The sequence below is a fragment of the Oncorhynchus nerka genome, linkage group LG8 (genome assembly GCF_034236695.1).
Source record: "Oncorhynchus nerka isolate Pitt River linkage group LG8, Oner_Uvic_2.0, whole genome shotgun sequence".
Classification (NCBI taxonomy): Eukaryota; Metazoa; Chordata; class Actinopteri; order Salmoniformes; family Salmonidae; genus Oncorhynchus; species Oncorhynchus nerka.
The window spans coordinates 19,516,541-19,524,131 of NC_088403.1; the positions used below are offsets into that span (position 1 = coordinate 19,516,541).

The following is a 7,591-nucleotide window of genomic DNA, read 5'->3' on the forward strand; positions in this document are numbered from 1 at the left end:
TCTTTGATAGGACTACGGTAATTCGTCAAAGGCAGCACAGATCTGTGTGAGGTCAAGGAACTTTGATTACAGATGTAAATACACAAGATGCCCACTAACCACGTATCAGCCACAGTTGTTGAACTTAGTTAGCTACACAGAATTTCACATTTATTGAAATGTCTAATTTATCTCTGACAAACAACAAGGGAACAAATCGATGCTCCAATCCTTGCTGCAACGATGGGAACAATGCAAACACACAGCTCTTGAGTATTTTATGGTGGTGTAGCGAGCACAGTGTGAGGCACATGCTGGAAAGTCATTGAAATGTAGGTTACACACACGCACACATGATAGAGGAATTCTAAATTCCTTTATGTTTAATTGCCAAAACCAATTAAATTCACACTCATTTCTAATTCATGATAAGTTGTAAGTTTATCATTTGCATGAATTAGCACGAGACCAGTCTTAAAAACAAGTTCAGCATTTATTCTTGATGAGTACTGCCCCAAAATACAAAGAACATTACATTTTAAAGAAAGAAGACATAAAATGACGTCATCAGTTACACCCCCTCTCTCCGATTCTCACAAGAACCCATTGTTTTAGGAATGGAACATTTTCCCAGGCATTTCTTATCTGTCTGAAAAGCCACAGCATCGCTCCCACGTTAACTCTACATTTCAACCTGCCTAAAGGATAAACTCCTCTCCCCTAATGGAATCCAACCAAAACATTCTCATCAGTTTGAAAAACGATCTTATCCCTTTCCCAGGAGACACAAACACAATTCATTTCTGCTTACATTTTCAGTAACAGTACAATTAAGAACCCATACTTTTCAAATCATAACATAAGTATTAGCATGAATGGTTCTAATCATTAATGTATACATAATTGATTATCTAAACTATATTTTCCTCTATCAATCCTCCCTTTGATCAAATATTATACATTCAATTCTACATCTAGTTTTATTTAATCATAAAAAATGAAAGTATAAACGAACTTAATTAATCTTTTTATAGAGGTTTATCAGATTATCATATGAATAGACAAATAATCAACAAATCAATTATAAATGTTTATCCAACTCTCCACATTTCATTAATCAATTCTAACCTTAACTCCAACTGTTTTTAAACCTGCATCAGAATCATAACTCCTCTTTCAGGATCTTTTTCCTTTTTACAATCTTTATTAAAAAACAGTTTAATCATTGAAACAAATTACAATCCAATTCCCCTACATCTCAACACTATTCTCATCAAACATAAATTCCCCACAAATGACAGATCCGGATTCGTCCACTTCCTCTGTAGACATGCCTTCAGTCCTCCATGGGTCAGAACCTGGAATCTGGAATCTGTAGTGTCATTGATCTCTCCAGAGTCCTGGAAACAATAACTTTCATACATACACGCAATCAACCACGTACGTACAAGACTAACACAGTCACACCGGTTAAAGTGTCCCATAACAGCACATTTTTCCATAAATACTGTCTACCCAATTTAGTTCAGAGAAGTATCCACCCCAGAGTTTCTGCCAACCTGTGAGCCAGGGTGGTCAAAACAGCTGAGGCTTCGGGCACTGATTCGTCCGGAGCCGTGCCACCTGGGATGTAAGACACGGTCCTGATTACCACGCCCACTTTCTCCTTTTATCTAATGCAATTCTATTCTGTCAGGTCTTCCAGCTGATTGCTTCAGTCTGTTCTACAAACCCTTTAATCGCATCTCTGGAATAATTGATAAAGCGCTGTTGATTACAATAAATATAATTAATCCAGTCTACATTCTTATTGAGAGTAGACCACCAAAAAATACTTGACTCTAATCCTGCTAGTATCTGATTTCTTGCCTTGAACTCATCCGGCACCCCTCGTGGAACCCCAATGTTATCAATATATACTCTGTCGTAAAAAGACCCAGATGGAGCATCTCTTTTCTCTCGTTTGGCTAACTTCATGTCTTGTTGTTGTATGAGTGTAAAATGCATTCCTAACCAGTCCAATCAGTCAAACTCATTCCCCCGCACAACCACCAGATGGCGACACTGGCCCATTTTACAACTGTCATTATCTGGCATTCCTGCTTTCATGAACAGCTTTACCATACATGCCATTCCCTTAGGGGAATTAATTCCGTTCAGTGGGATAGGGATAGTTGTTAACTGGGGTTTAGCGTTCGCACAGACATAACATTCTTCTTTAGCCACTGATCTGGCCGTATATTGAATCCATTCCAACCATAAGTTGGACTCCCCAAACCCAGTCTCCACCTCTATAACTTAACTGGTCGAAGCCCACATACTATAACCGAGGTCCTGAGTATTGACCGCCTTAATGTTAGTTCGCACCTTTATACAATACTTCCTTTGCTCGGGAACACAGTCCAAAACGCCAACCCTTACTATACTCCACCTAGTCCCAAATTGAGTGTATGGGTTTACGTAGCCATCCCTTTCAGTGTGAGCTATGACCTGGCTCCACGACTTACACGGTGATTTACACAAATACTTCCCATAGAGTCCCATGGTTCTAGACTGCCAAGGGGTGAATGACCCCAATTGGTCTACACAAAATTCTACTGAGAGATCCTTGCCCAATTCCACCCTCACTTCCTTACTATTTTGTTTCAGTGACCTTTTGAGAATCTTAGGTAACATCCCATTTCCCTCATCTAGCACATGAGTCAAATTATCCTCTTTGGCACTTTCCGGGGAATCTTGGTGAATCAGGAATATGGCCCCCACAATAAAACAGCTCAGGACGGTCAGTGCACACGTGAAGCCCCACCCTCTCCCCGAGAACATATCAACAGCCAGAGGCCAAGCCATCACTTCACTTCTATGAACGCTCACAGCTGGGGAAAGGTCAGGTATAGGGAATCTTCAGAAGGAGTTTGACCCCCGTTCCATATGGGTCACGGTTCCTCTCCAACTCCTGCGAACGTCCGATAGTGCTAGTGTGACTCACCCTCCTACAATGTGTGATATGCACCCAGGTAGCTCTTTCGGCTATTCTCACAGCAAAGGCAGTCACCAGTAGTACTTGGAATGGTCCCTCCCACCGAGGCTGTTTCCAGTTTTTTCTCTTTAGCGATTGGACCCAGATCCAGTCTCCTGGTTGAATCTCGTGTGCCACCTCCCTCTGTAGTTCTCCTGCTGGGCATAAAACTTTTGACATACGTGTTTGATTAATGAACAACCTCCTCATGTGTTCCACCATACTGCTTTCTATTTCTACATTTGCTTCCTCCAATCGCCCTAATTGGGGCATTCTATAGGGTCTACCAAAAACCTTCTCAAATGGAGATAGCCCCTCCCTATCAGGGGTTATTCTAATAGTCATTAACACTATGGGCAGGCATTTTACCCAGTTCATTCCAGTACTTAGGTGTGTTTTCCTTAATCGACCTTTTACCGATCGATTCATGTTCTCGATAAGGCCAGCGCTTTGGGGGTGATAAGAACCACGTTTCTTCATATTTATATCCAATTTCTGACCTATATGATCAATTACTTGATTAGAAAAATGGGAACCATTGTCGCTATAAATAGTTTCTTATTCGTCAAACCAATTAACAATTTTTTTTTTTATTAGTTAATTATCCCGTAGGTCACATCCTATTCTAGAACACTATTTACCCATCCCCCTTTTGTTACCTGGCTCTGCCCAGGTAACAACCTTGCCTTATTCTTATACAATGACTTAGATAAGATTTAGTGAATTATCCTTATGTCTGAAATTCCATTTAGGAGTGTCCCTTTCATTTTCCACATGTCCAATTCTCACTGTTGTCTCCACTCAGTAACTCTATCTACCCACTATGTTATCTTTGCTCGTCCTGCCCCCCCTTGTAAAACTTCTCTGCTCTCCAACCTTCAAGGTCTCTGCAGTTGCGGGGTAGGGCTCCTCTGTCTGCCTATAGCTATGTTACTCATGTCTCACTGTTTGGCTCCATCCAAACCCATGGACCCTCTTTTAGAGAGAAAAAAACATGTCTATGAGCTGCTTTTCTCCAAATTCCTTAATCCTAACAATAATCCTAACTCCTCATAGATGTCCTATATTCCTGTTAAATATAATACTATTTAAAAACTTATAATCTAATAAATGCTAACCATATTAAAAATCCTTCCTACACTAACAAGCCCTCTCCTTGGGGACCCTCAGTATTCTATCTGACAATAACATGGATTTAATGTGTTGCAAAGTGTGGAATAAAACTTTGGTCCTGTAAAACAGAGTAAAGCAGAACAAAGCATTCTTATAACCCATCTGGTCCTCTCAACTATTCTTATCTAGCACCAGGTGGGCACCATGCCACCCTACACGACAGGGAGAACAAACATACATGGGTCATCCTCAGTCAGTCTTATCCTTCCCTCAAGGCATGCTTCACCTCAGCCTCTCCAACTGGAGCATCAAGCAAAGGCATCATGCCTGAAGCCTTCAACACATCTGTAACAGACTTCTAATAACACGGTATGATGCAAGCAGCACATGACATCAATAACAAATAATACAAGAATTAGGGTCAGAAATCCAGTAACCATCATATCAGTGTACTTACCAAACCAGGCCAAGAGAACAGACTCCTCCACCCCCCCCGTGGACCTCATCTTAGCAGATAGTGCATCAAGCCCGCCTTAGATATCATCTGGACTGGTATTATTAGGAATATACGTGCAACATTGTTTACCGAACATAGCGAGGTACTGCAGGAAACACAGGGCTCAAAGAGGAACAGAGGGTTGAATTGGGCTTAACCTGGTAACAACTTCTCAGAATACACAACCACCCCTCTCATTCTCCTACAGCAAATGGGTGTGTAGCCAGAACAGGTCTAGCATGACTACAAATAATGCAGTCCTTTCTTCTACAACCACAAATTGTCCCTACCATCAAAACCAGTCTCAATGCCTAATTGATCAATAGCCGAATAGTCTCTAACATTAATTACCTGAATGGTATTTTTAACCCAGTGGTGGTAGAGGAGTGTGTCCGGTTACCTCTGGTCTTGGCAGTACCTTAATAGAAAACACACCCATCATGTCTGTCCTCGTCCTTTGTAGTCCGGGGATGTAAGTGCCTGCATCAGAGAGCTTAATAGTTTTGATGGTTAGTAGGATTTCATCACCTTTACAAAGTTCAACAGTACTCCCAGGTTTCCCCCATATCATGGAAAACCTATCCACCTTTGTGGGATCCCCCTATGCCATAAGGATATCCTCTTCTCCAGTCCCAGAACTGTCCCAAATTGGTTATCATGTAATCCCCATACGGACACCCTCCCCCATTACACAGGTAATGTCCCCATCTTTGACACTCCTGTACACGGGTGTTAAAATCAAACAAAAATACCTCAATTTCTTCCCTGCCCTGTTGGCTCAAAATATGTTATCTTCCCCTATTTATTCTCAATGATGAACATGACTTTCTCTCTGTTACAATACAGACTTCCTAATAGCCCATTCAAAAAAACCTCACAGCTAATGTTATAAGACAGAATCCTGAACCACTTTCTCATTTGCGGTTCAAACAGTAATTCTAACCCTCTACCAAAACTGCTTCATTTCTAATGAATTTACCTTAAAACTAGTAACTCAATATGACCCCATTCCTTATACAAATGACTCTCCCCCGAGGCTGATCAGACCTTGGGAGCCAGTCATGACAAGGTCAAAAGGTCATACCATATTAGGCATAAAGAACCCTTTATCTTTTGAATAGAAATAGTCACCTGTATAATTCAAACTCATAAAAAAACATCTCATAAGGTTCCATATGGGAGCCTGCCTATTTAAAATACCCTTACACTAAACAAACAGTTCTAACAGTTGGTCCATGTGTATAATTTGCAGGTTGTTTAAAGTTTATCTCTCCCCAAAGTTATAATCCCAGGAGGCCTCTAAAGTGAGCCACCACACCCCTAACTATCATTCCCTAATGCTATTTCGAATCAGAAACTCAATAAGTGAACTATAACTAAAACCTAATGATAATTCCCCTTTGACTCAAATCATTAATCATAAGTTTTGAACATCGTCTACGGATATGTTTGCTTAAATGGCCATGCTACCTTTAGATACAATTAACCCGATAACATTATTATCCAATGCATTACTTTTTCTCTCTGCCGCAAATGTCGTACATTTCGCAGTGTAAGGAATCCTAATACCAGATATTTACTAAAAATGTAAATGCGTTTTCACTTGGTTCCTTCAACTCACATCCTTTAGATAAATTCCATCCGTCCCGGTATGAAGAATACTACTTAAACACACCAGAACAAATGCTTAATTAAGTTAAATCAACTCCTAGAATAACCAACCATCAGTAACCAATAAACAAACCACTTTTATCAGCAAAAACCAAACTATACAAAAACTCACTATAATGCTTCAGATGACAAAATTACTCAGAAACTCACGTTTAAATCTCAATAAAACAAAACACCATCTGCGTGTTCTTCAAGAAAAACAACTTGCCCCTGTTACAGATGTTTATGTATCAGGGGAAAAGCTCAAATAACCAAATTCAACCTAGCTAGTTTCCCGAAACATATGTAATTATGTTTTACTATAGAGGTTGCTTTTCAAACTTTAAATACCCTAACATGGTTCCACACAATGGAAACAGTGCTCAAATTCACTGGTGTTACGTACACTATCAACCCTGGAATCCCAACCATGGAATCCATTACCACGATGGGAAGAATCATACATCCAGTCTCTCCCTCACTAAAATGGTTCAACCCAAACCAACGCCACAAACCTTGATGCCTTCCTAGGTATCAGCTGATCGTTTTTAGCATCTTTCCCGACTATCCTGGCAACTCTCAAATTACTGTTAAAAATGTATTTTGTAATTTATATCAACTTCTGAAAAGTTACTCGAAACATCAATACACACACTAACAGACATATAATTTGCTCCGTTATCCCCAGTCCCTGACGACAAAAGTGCCTCGCTAGTGACGTCATCATCAAGCGCTCAACCTGCCAATTCGTAGCGACTTTAAATGAATTGTAAATAATTATTGTTCGATTAACCAAACCTAATTTATCACATCTGTTCAAATCCTGAATTATAATTTACCACCCCCTATGTGAGTGTACACCTTTAAAATACCTTGTCACTGGGAACAGGGAAATCCCCTTAACCCAAACTTTTACTACTACAACGACACCCAATAATTCTGATAATCCCTTCACATCGTTTGTTTTAAATCTCTTGATGTATCATGTAACTTATTTTTTCTATCTTCAAATTGTCGTCCCACAATATTTTTTCCACTGTCATACACAAACTACAACATTTTCAGACAAGATAGAACTGCTAAAGGGGGCGGTGTTGCAATCTACTGCAAAGATAGCCTGCAGAGTTCTGTCCTACTATCCAGGTCTGTACCCAAACAATTTGAACTTCTACTTTTAAAAATCCACCTCTCTAAAAACAAGTCTCTCACCGTTGCCGCCTGCTATAGACCACCCTCTGCTCCCAGCTGTGCTCTGGACACCATATGTGAACTGATTGCCCCCCATCTATCTTCAGAGCTCGTGCTGCTAGGCGACCTAAACTGGAACATGCTTAACA

The 7,591-nt window shown here is 40.2% G+C and overlaps 1 long non-coding RNA gene across 2 annotated transcripts; it reads right to left on the reverse strand.

The window, feature by feature from the left end:
* Window positions 1-453: 453 nt before the first annotated feature.
* Window positions 454-7,293, reverse strand: LOC135572880 (uncharacterized). 2 transcript variants are annotated; one of them, XR_010464520.1, is made up of 2 exons: window positions 6,770-7,293; window positions 454-6,265 (listed from the first exon to the last, which is right to left on the reverse strand). It is a non-coding gene; the product is annotated as an uncharacterized LOC135572880 (long non-coding RNA). The 2 variants fall into 2 exon arrangements; XR_010464521.1 differs by lacking the exon at window positions 6,770-7,293 and adding an exon at window positions 6,426-6,699.
* Between the last annotated feature and the right edge of the window lie 298 nt (window positions 7,294-7,591).